The 15,820-nt window shown below is 40.9% G+C and overlaps 1 protein-coding gene and 1 pseudogene across 11 annotated transcripts in view; one reads left to right on the top strand and one right to left on the bottom strand.

Moving 5' to 3' along the window:
* The window catches only part of ZNF599 (zinc finger protein 599), a 210,213-nt gene that overhangs the window by 123,953 nt on the left and 70,440 nt on the right, over positions 1–15,820 (bottom strand). For 2 of the 11 annotated variants that reach the window (XR_013163495.1, XR_013163493.1), the window contains exon 2: positions 11,291–15,302. The exons of the other annotated variants lie outside the window; for them this stretch is intronic. The gene's annotated coding sequence lies outside the window, so the exon portion shown is untranslated. Of the gene's footprint in view, positions 1–11,290; positions 15,303–15,820 lie in introns of those variants that run through there. 11 annotated transcript variants of the gene reach the window in all.
* On the top strand, positions 1,902–4,550 carry LOC143659333 (histo-blood group ABO system transferase pseudogene; annotated as a pseudogene).

Genomic DNA, 15,820 nt, shown 5'->3' with positions numbered 1-15,820 from the left:
GCTATTGCGGTGTATCATGTTCAGTAAAATGTGTTCCTTGATCACTGTCTATGTGGTATGGCATCCCATATAAGCCACTAAGCCATTTTAAACCTTTGATATTATTTTGCTAGGTAGCATGCTGCACTGAGAGAGCTTGCAAGAAGCCCATATTAGTGACATCTACACAACTTAAGGCGTAACACAAATTAAGGCATCTACACAAGTTAGTGCCGGCACTAACAGATGAAGGCCTTATGAGGTTAATTTGCCAATCTTTTAAGTGTACGTTAGCTTTATGCATATGCCCATTACTGTAAGGTATAGAGTGTGCACAAAGACAGAGACAAGCATCACAATTTTGTATGATGTGTATTAACTCAGAATATTTTATAGGGACTTTGCCAAATGCCATCCCATGGCTGCCCCACCATGTCCACTTTTCCTTTGCAGCCACAGGGCAGCTTCTTCACTAGGTGTGGAGCAAATGAAACACATTCTGGCAAAAGCATCTGCTTCTTGGTTACCTGGGAGAGAGGCTTTCTGGTTGGATAGTATATGATAACAGTTAGAGCTCCTTCAGGAGCTTAAAGGCCTGACTAAATTTCTTGCTACATAGTAGCGCCCTAGAGAGGTTGGTTCATAATTTGCTCATTGTCTTCATGCCATTGATTTACTACTATAAAGAGCCCCAAGTAGGCTGCCCAGCTATCTGCACATATCACAAGAGGCCAATTTTCTCTTTATTACCATCCATACTGCTCAGAATTCAGCCCACTGACTCTTTTGCCTTAGATTACAGTGTAACCAAAAAACTATCTGTTTTCATCAGAATGGCCACAGCTCTCAGCTTTGTGTAATTACCTTTACTTAACCCATCAGTGTACTAGGCATCATCAGGTACAGGAGGTTGGACTTCACATACTGTGGGTGAAACTGAAGCAGGGGCTTCTACCTGAGGCAGATTATCAGATTCTTGAAATAGAATAGGCCTAAAATTTGTTGTAGGGTGTGGCTGAGGACTAGTTGTTTTCCTGTTTGCTATAGGTATGCATGTTATTTCTGTAAAGTTGTAATTGGACAATTTTGATTTGTGATTTAGTCAACACATTTTCTATATTTTAATAGGATAACCAGTATTTACAGTTAAAATTTGGGCTCCTGTAATTGACTCCACTTGTTGAAAGGTTCCAAGCTAGGGATCCAGCTGAGATGAGCAGTCAGGGCCTGCCCTAGTCTCAGGGAGACTAGGGTCTCCCTGGATCTCCCTCCCTGGTCCTTCCCCAAGTCATTGCTATCTATCTGCCCCCATTCTTATAACCTCCTCTTTCGGTGAGGGCTATGGTAGGGAGGGGAATGTGCTCTCTCCCACTTCCCTGGGATGTGCAGACTCCCCAGGCAGGCCCCAGAGACACCAGCACACACAGCTAGCCTCACCAGCACGTTGAGCACATGCTGCCTATTTTCTGGTTGTCATGGTGTCATCGACACAGATCTTCAATTTTCTGACATTTGCAATATCCCAGGATTATACTGGTATTTTGCCACTATATTAGCATACTGATCAAAGCTAGCTTCAGGATTAGGCTGACATCCTCAGGCACAGCTGGGAAAATGTCACAATCTGGAAGACAAGGCACGTTGACAGTCCAGTAAGAGATACTCATCAGAATCCACTCATTCCTTCCCTGACCCAACATTCTCAGAACTTCCCTGAGAAGGTTGCAGAACTCCTGGATAATCCATGTTTCCAGGCACCCACTTCTCTTGAAGGGCAGGGACAAGGTGGCCCAGAGCAGCACAAGAACCTTAGGCAGCTTCATGGTGCAGGCAACAGGTGCTCGGTTCCCACCTGGGGCCCTTTTATAGCTACTGTCGGTCCCCAGTGGGGCAGGAGGGACTTCTTTCAGGCTTCATCTTCCAGGAGGTAAATGTTTGTTCCTACCTAGGACTGCGGGGGAAGTAGGTCTCTATCTTGGCAATATAATAAGCCCTCAACTCAATAAAGGGAACTTCCCGGATCAACCCCACTTCAGCGTCTCGAGGGTCTTGTCTGATGGACAGCTAACATGAGATACCTAAGGGGAGAATCAAATAACCTGATTGGAAAGGGGGCCAGAACAAGGAGACCCTGAAGAATAAACCAGTAAGGTAGAGGGTCAAAATGAAGTGTGACCAAGAGCTCCATCTTGGAGTCAGGCTGTTTAGCAGGCTTCAGCACTTAACCAGTGAACTCACGGGCAAGCCAGTCCACATTGTCTGAGTTTGTGCCCATCTGAATAAGGAGGATAGCATGACATCCACCTCTCAGACTTGTCATGAGGACTGAGCAAGGGAACCACATCAAAGCTTAGCAGCCTAATCCTAAGCACAGTGTAAGGTACCAAAGCTTAGCAGCCTAATCCTAAGCACAGTGTAAGGCCCAGTACCCACAGTCAATGCTCAGTGGATTTTAAGTGATTATTAGGGGAATAAAGGAAAACAAACCTCATCTGTAGATCTGTCCTCTCTTCATGGCTCACAGATTGGGCCTTGTTAACACTGACCCGTGCCAACCTGTCACAATTGGATGTACCCTTGAAGACACTCTGACCTCAACTTTATGGATTTTTCAGGAAACTCAGTGTTTGGGTAAAAGTCTCATAGCCAAGAGGTATCAGTTAAGTCAGAGCACATGCCCTCTGACCTCCAGCTCAGACTCTCTGGTAGCTCCTGTCTACCCTGGTTTCATCACAATCTCTGGCCTTGACCTACTCAGTGGCCTCCCTGGAGCCTGTCTCGTGAGTCTGTTCCCAGAACCCTGACTTCTTTCCTACACGCTGGCCTGAAGTTCTAGATGGCTGTTGACTGAGACTTGCCCCCTGGTTACTTTGACAGCACTTCAAACCAAAATTGAATTCATCAGGCCAGACAGAACTCCACATCTTCCTTGACAGGTCAGCTCTGGAACAGTGCCCTGGCCCCATAGGCTGCCTCTCTGGGGTCAGGTCTCGAGAGGCTCAGGGAGTAAAGACACCTTGTGGCCCACGGATTTAGCTTCATTCAGCCCTCTCATACCCTCCAAGCTGTAGGGGGCAGAAGGTCCTAGAGGAGCAGTTACCCTCACAGCCTGGAAGAGAGACAGGGCTGCAGCTATCCAAGGTGGAGCTGCGACTGAACTACTGTGGAAAATGACCAAGAAACTAAAATGCTATTTGCTTCTTTGCATATCCTTTATTTTCCTAGTAATTCTGGCCTTGGTCTTCTTTGGCTATCAATTCCTGAACCTGAAAACAAAGAAACTGGAAACAATGCTATCTGAGCCACACATGGTTCTTAGAGAACTGGACAACCAGCAAGCTACAAAATTATTAAGGAGAAAATTGGACAACCAGCAAATTGTAAAATTATCAAGGTCAGTACACTTCCAGCCAAACCTGTTATTACCCTGCAGGCATGATGTCCTTGTCCTCACACCTTGGCTGGCTCCCATAATTTGGGAAGGGACCTTCGACATTGACATCCTGAATGAACAGTTCCTGCTCCAGAATACCACCATTGGATTAACTGTATTTGCCATAAAAAAATATGTGGTTTTCCTAAGAATATTCCTGGAGTCTGCAGAGAGGAACTTCATGGTAGGACACAAGGGTGAACTACTACATCTTCACTGACCAGCCAGACTCAGTTCCACACCTCATCCTCCAAAAAGGCAGACAGATGGTGGTCCTCCAGGTCTGAAATTACTCCCGCTGGTATGACATCTCCATGCACCGTATGGAGATGATCAGCAATTTCTCTGAGCAGCGCTTCCTCCATGAAGTGGATTACCTGGTGTGTGCAGATGTGGACATGATGTTCAGTGACCACGTGGGTGTGGAGATCCTCTCACCCTTGTTTGGCACCCTCCATCCTAGTTTCTTTGGGCTCAGTTGGAACTTCTTCATCTATGAACGCCGGCTGGAGTCACAAGCCTATATTCCCGACAATGAGGGGGATTTTTATTACATAGGGGCCTTTTTTGGTGGGTCAGTTCAGGAGGTTTACAGACTCACCAAGGCCTGTCACCAGGCAATGATGGTTGATCAAGCCAATGATATTGAGGCCATGTGGCATGATGAGAGCCACTTGAACAAGTACTTGTTTTACCACAAACCCACCAAGGTCCTCTCCCCAGAGTACTTTTGGGATAAGCAGCTGCTGGAATTGTCCAGAATCACAGTAAGCCCAAACTATGAGGATATGTTTCAGTGCCAAAGAATCACTAAGAAATCCAGCCATGAACAAGGCTTCCAGGAAGGGCTTAGAACGGGGCAATTGCCAGGCCACCCTAATCTTTCTCCTGGCATGCTGTTAAATTAAAGCAATTTGGGCCAAAAGGGTATAGCTTCATTTCCTGTTCCTGTCTCATTGAAAACAACTGCCAAGTCCTGGCACTACCTCCTAGCCCACTCCACCCCCAAGTTATGCAGGCTTAGTACTCTCCTCCTCACTCCCCAAATTTAAGCAGGCCTAACTTATCTCTCCTCTTCCCCTCCCCACCTTCCACATAGGGAGAGCTGATACTATGGCTCAGGCACAAACTCTTTGAGTTGCCATTTCATTTTGTTCCTTTTAGTGTGCTCCTAACATGTCACAGGATGCATGGGGCAGAGGGTGTCAGCCTGTTCTGACAAACAAGGGTTAAGGAATGAAATATTTTCAAAAACAAGGGAGGAAATTCCAGGACATACAGTCTCTGCCTCCTGTGATGAACTGACTTACTTAGCTCTTGGCCAAGCAGATTCATGCATGTGTTCAACTTTAAATCAAATTATTTCCTCTTTTCAGATTCCTTGTGATAACTGATAAGTCCCTTTAGTGTGCAGGCTGGAGAATAATGTGATGCCAATTCAAGACCCTCTTTCCTGGCACTTGGCTTCTTGACCAACCCAAAATATTGCCAGCTACCCACTAAAAATAAAGTTCCCTACTCCACTGTAATTGCTTCCAGCCAATTTCAATTTACTTGTGCCTCTCCAGTTCCTCATAGACTGGAAAAAATATATTTATACATGATAATAGGAAGTTCATAATTATCATAAAAACCTGTTTTGTTTTTTCCTTAAAAATGATCTGTGCCCTTCAGGAAGGTTCTTCTTAGGTGGTGTGAAATCCTGCAATTTATTGACACCTCTCCCCCATCTCATTTGCAAAAAAAGAGAGTAGTAGCACATTAGCAACCTTTTTTCTCTTCAGTGGTTGGTAAATTTTCATAAGCGTCTTTCCAGCTGTAAAAGTTTCCTATTCTAAATTGCATAATTTGTTCTGTCAATGCTGAGCAAACATTTCAACAGAAGAATAATTCAGGAAAAATGTTTTCTCCCTAATTCAAAATAAAATGATTCTCGCGGACCTTGCAGAGGTCTAACTGCTAGCTGTGGCAGCAAAACAGACCCTGGAATACAAGTCTCTCCTTCCCCTCACACATTCCTCCATGGCTGTGGATTCAGGGTAAAGGGTATCGACAAAAGAAATAACCAAGGGACTTGCTGTAAGAGTAAGGTTAAGGTTTTATCGAGCAAAAGCAACATGCATGTGGAACAGTCTCAGAATGGAGGCGTTCTTAAAGAGCTGCAGTTTAGGGATAATCTATATGGCCTCTGGGGAGAGGAGGGGTGAGGAGCTGGTATGCGGATGGAGTATTTTTGAGCAAATGATCAGTTAATGAGCAAGCCCCAGGAGCAGGACCCTTGCACAATATTTGGGCCATCTGGTTAACATCAGCAGACTTCTCTTGCCACTTTGACTTGCTTTCCTCATGGGGCAGAGGTCTCTATTGCCACCACAAAGGATCATTGGTATGTGAACTCAGCTAGCCTCCTTTCCTTCATAGTTCTCTGGATAAAGTGGAAGCTTAAGCAAACCGAGATAGTTAGTACATCGTTAACTGTCCCATCTTCACATTCCGTTTTTTTGGTTAAGGGAGTCTCAGGACTTCCTGAAGACCAAAGGGAATTATCCTGTTGATTAAGGCTTTGGTAACCCAGGAACACAAGTGAAACAAAACCTAATGTGCATAATTGCTGACAAAGTTGGAAGACTTGGGGATATTAGAAAATGGGAAAGCATTACTGCTACAATCTACCTCATCCCATGACTCTTATAATCTTTCCACCACTTCTTGCACATGAGTCCCTGAGCATGGGAATAGGAAGGCTTAGGTTTACAGCCTGCAATATTAAGAAAATGAGGCCACAAGTACAATATATACAGAAAGAAGATAACAAATAATACTGTCAATGTGCCAATAAGAAGAGTATAACTCCAATGCAAGGGTAGGTGAGTGAGCTAAGAGGAAAAAGGAGTATAAAAATCCTAACTTTTGGGTATGGTTTATAGAATGTGGTAAATGTGCTAAGGTATCAGTGATGTTTGCATGTTCTTTGGGTGTATCAGGGCAACAAGTGGTTCCAGACATGACACAGGTGCTGCCTTGGGTAGTGATAAGCATATCTTAAGCCATGCGATTTTGCAAAATTACTTTTCTCATTTGTTTAGTTTCTCCATTTAAAGACTTATGTGATCAGTGAAATTGGCTAAAGTTATTACTTGTATTAGGGCTGCCAAAGATCCAGAACTAGGGAGAAAAACAAGGGACCATTTTCATCATGCTAGACAGCATTTTATTTTTTAGGACTAAATAATCTTGTAAGACAGGTTGATTCTGGAATGCACTGGTCAAAACTTTATGAATGTTTTCAGGCAAAAAAAGAGGATGCCCTAAGGTGCATCTGCCTGTCCAGCTGTAAGGGAGGTATGGCCAAAAGGGTGTTCTAGATAACTAACCAGCACATGGCAGAGGCAAGTAGGCTCCAGATCATTTAGAGCTATTTTGTTTTCTCATCCATTTGTTCTGCTACACTATGATATTTCAATTACATTCTAATGTGGACAGCTAGCTAAATCAGAAGCATTACACTTTCAATATACAAGGAAGTGCTGGTGCTTACAATGCCATATTTAGCAACTATCCAGGTTAAGCTGTCCCAGACATGTCACAGACATGCGGGTCTTTTTCAGATGTTCTCTAAAAACAGAAATAACACATTGGACAAAGAATAGTTATAAAGAGTATTAGGATTAGGTAGTTGCCACCTTGGGGCACATGAGCGATTTATAGTTATTCCCAGTTACTAAAGACGGGGGAAAATATTCTGTGTGAGGCCAGAACGACTTGAACCTGGTATGTATCTGCATATCCAACAGTCAGTCTGGTTGTGGAATACAGTTATAGCTACAGCTCAATCAAGGAAAACATTAGATGAACTTAGATGGAGCAGGAAAAGAAGCCTAGAAGCACAACCTAAAATATGTAGCAGGTACTCAAAAGGGAAGATCACTTATGAGTAAAATTACTTTAGAACTTTCTCTTTTAGGGTTTAGGAAATCTGTCTGTTAGACTTATGAAACCACATATGCTGTCTTTCCATAGGAGCAGATTTCAGTGCCAATTGTGCCTTTTTTAGGTTCTAAACACATAGTTCTGACTACTACTTCCCCATATATCTCTTGTGCATTCTTATATTATAGCGTTGTTGGTCTTCTTGAGAACAGGAAGGGGGACTCCAGTGTTCTATTGGCCTGTCTCACAGTGCCCTCAAGCAGTATGCAGCACAGCCAGTCTGGAGGCAGTGTTCACCGAGGAACCAAAGCAACTGAGCCCTGTCCGGCAGGCAGAGCTACAGCTGTCCATATTAATAAGATGTTTCCCTCTACTTTTGGGGCATGACCAGAATATGTGGCTAATACTTTATCATTTTTGAGGCCATGGAAATTGACCATGCCAATAACTCAAAGACGCAGACACCGTGTGTGGGTTCTGGAGCCTGGTTTAAATATGTAAGCATTTTAGTTAAAACAGAGGACTAATATCTCTTTCATATTTTCACTAGGGTTACATTAGTTAACTGGTAGAACACAATTTATATATTTGCTTTCCTTCTTTTTTAAAGGTCTCTTTTTGTTGATGAAGCTCTGTCATGACTACAAACACTTTTAGAGAAGCATTGGAGTAAAAAAATATGACTGACAAGGAAAGTTTGTTGGTTTTGTGGCATCTAATTTCTTTAAAATAATTAAAACCATGAATAGCGATAAATCAGGAAAAGAAACATAAAATAAAAAAATAAATAATATCATGCAGTATCAGGACACAACAGGGACAGTGAGAATATTGTTAAGCCTTTAGGAATTTTATATAGTCTTTAAATAATAATATAAACAATATTTTATCAATGCAAATTTAACTATGAAGGTTAGAAAATGCTTTTTAATTTGACATTTCCTATACAACTCATAACATATTCATTGAACTTAATTATTTTAGCATTTCTCTTTTTATAAGGTGAAATAATAAATATGCAATTTGCTAGGGGCTTTGTTCTAGTTTGCTAGCTGCCAGAATGCAATATACCAGAAACAGAATGACTTTTAAAAGGGGGAATTTGTAATTTAATAAGTTATATTTTATAGTTCTAAGGCCAAGAAAATGTCCCAATTAAAATAAGTCTTTGGAAATGTCCAACCTAAGGCATCCAGGGAAAGATACCTTGGTTCAAGAAGGCTGATGAAGTTTAGGGTTTCTTTCTCAAGTGAGAAGGCACATGGTGAACACAGTCATAGTTTCTCTCTCAGCTGGAAGGGCACATGGAGAGCATCTGCTAGCTTTCTCTCCTGGCTTCTTGTTTCATGAATCTCCCTGGGAGGCATTTTCCTTCTTCATCTCCAAAAGTCTCTGGCTGGTAGACTCTGCTCCTTGTGGCTATGTCATTCTGTGCTCTCAGAAATCTCTCATTCTCCAAAATGTTTCCTCTTTTATAGGGCTCCAGTAAACCAATCACGACCCACCCAAATGGGTAGAGATACGCCTCCCCTAATCCAGTTTAATAACCACTCTTGATTGGGTTACATCTCCAGGGAGATGATCTAATTACATACAGTATTGAATAGGGAGTATTCTGCCTTTACAAAATGGGATTTTGATTAAAACATGGCTTTCCAAGGGTACATACATCCTTTCGAATCAGCACAGGCTTCCTGGAAAATCCCAGATGGTTTAAAATAAAAAACATTCTTTAGAGTTTGATTTTGAGTTAAATATTATGTTAAGTAGAAAAAAGGGCAACTGGGAAGCAGCATTTGGTTTCTTATTTAACTAAAGTTAAAGAAAAGATTTAGTTCTTTTAAAATTAAGAAGGCTTGATTTTTCTTAAACAACCAAGGGCTTGATAATGTTAACATAAAATACAAGAAGTTATCTTGATAAAACATAGACATTTTGCCTTTTTACACTGACTAGTCAGAAAAACCTTTTATGATCTCTTAATAAAAACAGACTAATAATTCAAGAAAACTTTGTTGAGTTAACAGATAGGAAATTAATTTTTGTTGGTATTGTTACTGGACAAAAGCCAGGGATTATTTTGCCTGTTGTGCTCAATACACAATTCCTGAGACACCATGGTTTCAAAGAGAGAGAGAATTTATTACTAGGCACATAGTATGAGAGCAGATGGCCTAGAAGCCCATAGTCTGTCTTCCCAAATTGCAGTAATTCTAATAGTTTTATTAGAGAAAAAGATGGGCAGTGTTTAGGATAAAGAGCACAGTGGCCCCAGATGATGTAACTAGAGGTCATCTAATTATTGCACATGTGCAGGCTGATTACATGCTTAGCCACAGATGTGTGTAAGAAAATGACACAATGAGGTACAGGTGACTTATAGGTTAAAGTGTAAGCTACTGCACATGTCAGATGGAGCCACTTTAGTTAGATTCAGTCTCAGTTATCCAGATTACTTTGGATTTGGGGTGGGTAGTTCTGGGCTAACCAAAGACGCTTCATTAATAAACATTAGGGGGAGTTCCGGGCCAAGATGGCAGCTTAGCAATGTGCATGTTTTATTCTGTCCTCCAGAACAACTACTAAATAACCAGAAACAGTACAGAACAGCTCCTGGGGCCATGTCAGTGACTGGACACACAGTGTATCCCAGTCTGGACCAGCTGGACCAACTGTGAGCCCCCCCAGAACTGTGAGTTCCCCAAGCCATGGTGGCTGGTGCCCCTCCCCCCACAGGCTGCTTCCCAGAAGGGAAAGGAAAGAGACTTGACCAGCAACAGGGGCTGAGCCCAACCAAATGCCAATTGTGGAATTAATTAACAAATTCTGACTACTAAAAATAGGCCCCCAGCTCAGGTGAACCTGGTCAAAGCAGAGGTTGCTCATTTTTGCCCCAGAGCCAAGGGAGCAGGGCTGACAGAAAAAGAAAAAAAAAAAAAAAGGAAACAGAGGTTTTTGTGGCTGTGTTTCTACAGAGGCTTGCCTGCCTTTGGATAGAGTGGCAGGGCTTATCAAGCTGCAACTGCCCCAGGAATAGGCAGAAACAAGCTCATTTGAGGGCTTGTTGGGAGCCTGTGACTTCCCCAGGGGAGGGGTGAAGCCCAACTCAGGTGAAATCCCTCCCTCAAGGAATTCAGACACCAGGGCTTGGTAATTTGAAACCATCAAAACCAGCCTACAACCTCTCCTCTGTCTCCACCATGCCCCCAGCAGGGAGAGTCTTCCAAAGAGTACTGCATCATTCTGTGTTAGTAGGACCTGCCAGAAGACAAGCACCACATACTGGGCAGGATAAGAAAAACAGAGCCCAGAGACTTCACAGGAAAGTCTTTCAACCTACTGGGTCTCACCCTCAGGGAAAACTGATGCAGGTGACTCTTTCCTACTGATAGGAGGCCAGTTTGGTCTGGGAAAATCTGGCTGGGTTCTATAATACCTAAGTAGACCCTCCTAAGGGTGGAGGGAGGGGGAAGGCACCATACGAGCAGGGCAAGATACAAGAAAACAAGAACTGAAAAATTCCCCTCTATTAAACAAAACCTAAGCTAGAGTTCCAGATAAAGCTGAACCAAATGTCAAAGAACAGATAGACAACAAATTCATCAAGCAAGAAAATCCTGGGTAAAAGACATGAAAGCAATCTCCAGAATAACCTAATTAAGGTAATTAAATGCCTAGACACCAGCAAAAAATAACAAATCACACTAGGAAAACTGAAGATATGGCTCAGTCAAAGGAACAAACCAACAATTGAAATGAGATACAGGAGCTGAAACAATTAATTCAGAATATACGAACAGACATGGAAAACCTCATCAAAAACCAAATCAATGAATTAAGCGAGGATATAAAGAAGGCAAGGAATGAACAAAAAGAAGAAATCAAAAGTCTGAAAAAACAAATCACAGAACTTATGGGAATGAAGGCACGGTAGAAGAGATGAAAAAAAACAATGGAAACCAAAATGGTAGATTTCAAGAGGTAGAACATAGGATTAGTGAACTGGAGGATGGAACATCTGAAATCCAACAAGAAAAAGAAAATATAGGGAAAAAATGGAAAAATATGAGTAGGGACTCAGGGAATTGAATGACAATCAGAAGTGCATGAATATACGTGTTGTGGGTGTCCCAGAAGGAGAAGAGAAGGGAAAAGGAGGAGAAAAACTAATGGAGGAAATCATCACTGAAAATTTCCCAACTCTTATGAAAGACTTAAAATTACAGATCCAAGAAGTGCAGCATACCCCAAACGGAATAGACCCAAATAGACATACTCCAAGACATTTACTAATCAGAATGTCAGAGGTCAAAGAGAAAGAGAGAATCTTGAAAGCAGCAAGAGAAAAGCAATCTATCACATACAAGGAAAGCCCAATAAGACTATGCATAGATCTCTTGGCAGAAACCATGGAGGCGAGAAGACAGTGGGATGATATATTTAAATTATTAAAAGAAAAAAACTGCCAACCAAGAATTCTATATCCAGCAAAATTGTCCTTCAAAATATGAGGGAGAAATTAAAGCATTTTCAGACAAAAAAATCACTGAGAAAATGTGTGACCAAGACCAGCTCTGCAAGAAATACTAAAGGGAGCATTAGAGACAGATATGAAATGACAGAAGAGAGAGGTGTGGAGAAGAATGTAGAAAGGAAGACTATGAGTAAAGGTAAAAAGAAGGAAAATTAGATGTGACATATAAAATCCAGAAGGCAAAATAGTAGAAGAAAGTACTACCCGTGCAGTAATAACACTAAATGTTAATGGATTAAACTCCCCCATCAAAAGACATAGACTGGCAGAATGGATTAAAAAACAGGATCCATCTATATGCTGTCTCTACTCAAAGGACATGAGGGCAAGGACACAAATGGACATTTGCACACTAATGTTTATAGCAGCATTATTTACAACTACCAAGAGATGGAAACAGCCAAAATGTCCATCAACAGATGGGTGGCTAAACAAACTGTGGCATATACATGCGATGGAATGTTTAACAGTTGTAAGACAGAATGAAGTTATGAAGTATGTAACAACATGGCTGGACCTTAAGGACATTATGCTGAGTGAGATTAGCCAAAAACAAAAGGATAACTACTAGATGATCTCACTGATATGAACTGACATTAGTGAATAAGCTTGGAATACTTCATTGGTAACAGAGACCATCAGGAGATAGAAATAGGGTAAGATATTGGGTAATTGGAACTGAAGGGATACAGACTGTGCAACAGGAGTGAATGTAAAAACTCGTAAATGGACAGCACAGTACTACCTAACTGTAATACAATTATGTTAAAACACTGAATGAAGCTGAATGTGAGAATAATAGAGGGGGAGGAGGGCTGGGAGCATAAATGAAATCAAAGAAAGATAGATGATAAAGATTGAGATGGTATAATCTAGGAATGTCTAGATTGTGTAATGATAGTGCCTAAATGTACAAATTTAAAAAATGTTTCTGCATGAGGAAGAACAAAGGAATGTCATTACTGCAGGGTGCTGAAAATAGATGGTAATTAATATTTTAAAATTTCAACCTATGTGTGAGACTAAAGCAAAAAATGTTTATTTGGTACAAAATTTATATTTTGACTGTGCATCTCCTAATATAACTTATGTAGATAATTGGTTGAACAACATAAGTACATGGAACCTTGGGTAGGACATGAGATTCTGTTGGTTTGTCCAGAGTGATGCCCCGTTGAATCCCAGAGTGATTTGATCAGTGAGTGGAAAAGTATTTGCAAAGTCCCCTTTGGGGAATGGTGAGAACAAGGGAAAATTCAACCTCCCCAAGTTGAATTCTTGATATTCTCACAAGCATTGCAGACAACCAAAGCTATAGGCTGAACCCCCAGTCTTGGGGTTTGTTCATATGAAACTTAACCCCACAAAGGATAGATCAAGCCTACTTAAATTTAGGCCTAAGAGTCACCCCCAGGAGAACCTCTTTTGTTGCTCAGATGTGGCCTCTCTCTCCAGCCAACACAACAAGCAAACTCACCACCCTCCCCCTGTCTATGTGGGACATGACTTCCATGGGTGTGGACCTTCCTGGCAACGTGGGACAGAAATCCTAGAATGAGATGAGACTCAGCATCAAGGGATTGAGAAAAACTCTAGAATGAGTTGAGACCCAACATCAAGGGATTGAGAAAACCTTCTCGACCAAAAGGGGGAAGAGTTAAATGAGACAAAGTGTCAATGGCTGAGAGATTCCAAACAGAGTGGAGAGGTTATCCTGGAGGTTATTCTTACACATTAAATAGATATCACCTTGTTAGTCAAGATGTAATGGAGAGGCTGAAGGGAACTGCCTGAAAATGTAGAGCTGTATTCCAGTAGCCATGTTTCTTGATGATGATTGAATAATGATATAGCTTTCACAATGTGACTGTGTGATTGTGAAAACCTTATGTCTGATGCTCCTTTATCTACCTTATCAATAGATGAGTAGAACATATGGAATAAAAATAAATGATTGGGGGAACAAATGTTAAAATAAATTTAGTTTGAAATGCTAGTGATCAATGAAAGGGAGGGGTAAGGGGGCATGGCATGTATAATTTTTTTTTCTGTTTTCATTTTATATTTCTGTTGTCTTTTTATTTCTTTTTCTGAATTGATGCAAATATTCTAAGAGATGATCTGATGATGAATATGCAACTATGTGATGATATCATGAATTACTGATTATATATGTAGAATGGAATGAGTATATGTTAAGAATGTTTGTGTTTCTTTCTTGTAATTTTTTTTAATTTAAAAATTAATTTAAAAATAATGTTACTCTTCTTTAACATTCCCTCTCTCCTATCCCCCTCAAAAATTATAGACGAGGCTCACCAATTTTCTTCCCAAGCACTTTACGCATTTCCCTTTTCTTCCCAACTCTCAGTTTTATTCTGGTATTTCAGCAAGGAATTTACTGCCCTTCTCACCTCCACAAGCACCAGCTCTTCCTTTTACCAGACATGGACGTCTGTCGGAGGCTACATCCCTTATCTGTGTTTTTAATCCCATATCCTAAAACTACATCTGCAATTTGTTATTTTCAGCCTATACTCAGTGCCTCACTTTTATTTGAATGGGTAACTAATCTTTGGAATTTTACTTCTGGTTGTTTTAATGGAAGGGAAGAGAAACATCTATTTGGCATCCAACAAATTGAACTGAAATGTGGTGGACAGAGGTTAGAAATAAAGTAAGAAAGGCCATCTCTCCACATATTCCCTTCTTATTCAACTACCCACTTTCCAATGTCTCTTGCATCCATCCCTTCAAGTTCAGCCCGAATTTTAGTTCAGGCTTTTATCATCATTAGTTTGTTCATCTAAGATTGCCTAGTATAATACTTCCTGCACTGTGAATGCTCAATAAATATGATGATAATATACTTCAATTACTTTCTCCAAAAGATATTGGAGAAACAATTTTCTTGGCTGACCCCTCACCTAGCAGTTAATGTAATTTGTGTCCCTAAATTTGGTTCCCCTTCATAGAATTAACATTTTCTTTCCAAGGACTAATATGATCTCTGTTTTGAAACTTCATTGTGATGAGAAATAAAGTCACATTCACATGCGAAAAAAAATTTAAAAATAAACATCAGGGGCTGTTTTTAATGATTACAAGACTCTAGAGTTAAAAAACTAGATAACTGGGCACAAATGAAGGTTAGCTACAAGGTATTTACAATCACAGGGGCAGAAGATAAGGGCTATGCAATCATTATCAGAGATCAAGGTAGCTGGATTATGATTTAGAGATTTCAGGAATTTCCCTCTGTCTACTCCAATATACCAGGAAAGCAAAAAGGAATATCTATATGATGATTCAGTAATCAAATTCATGCCTTACATCCTGATTTCTCAATTACAATTCCTTCCACTTACTCGATAATTACCTCTCAATCTTGAGGGATATCTGGGCAATGGCTCTAATTGCTTGAGGCTGAAAAGGGGCATTGTTACTAAGGGGCAAAGGAATGAAACAATGAAACCAGTTGTTGTTCTTGGACAGTCCAGCAGCCTTGGGTTTCAGAGCTTCTCTGGCATTGGAACAAACTGGAGGTTTTAAGTCTCTGAAAAACAAACTTAATGAGTAAAATTTGATAGAGCACATGATATCTTTCAATGTTTACAGGACTACTATCAGTTTGGGTCTGCTATATTGTGGCAGTTTGCAATATCTGCCTGAGACTTGCATAAAAGTACCTCCAGAATGACCTCTCAACTTGATTTGAAATCTCTTAGTCATTGAAACTCTATTTATTTACCCCCTTTAGGTCAACTAATCCATGATGCCAGGGCCAGGTTCATCCTTGGAATTTATGTCTCATGATGTCAGGGCCAATTATGATTCACACTGCCAGGGCCAGGCTTACAGCCCTGGAAATTATTTCTCACAGTGGGGTGGGGGAAGTGCAGAATTTGATTTAGAGAGAGACCACATTTGAGCAACAGCAGAAA

Source organism: Tamandua tetradactyla, chromosome 16 (genome assembly GCF_023851605.1).
Source record: "Tamandua tetradactyla isolate mTamTet1 chromosome 16, mTamTet1.pri, whole genome shotgun sequence".
Taxonomy (NCBI): Eukaryota; Metazoa; Chordata; class Mammalia; order Pilosa; family Myrmecophagidae; genus Tamandua; species Tamandua tetradactyla.
The sequence above is the reverse complement of the archived record's forward strand: the minus strand, read 5'-3'. Positions and strand labels throughout refer to the sequence as shown.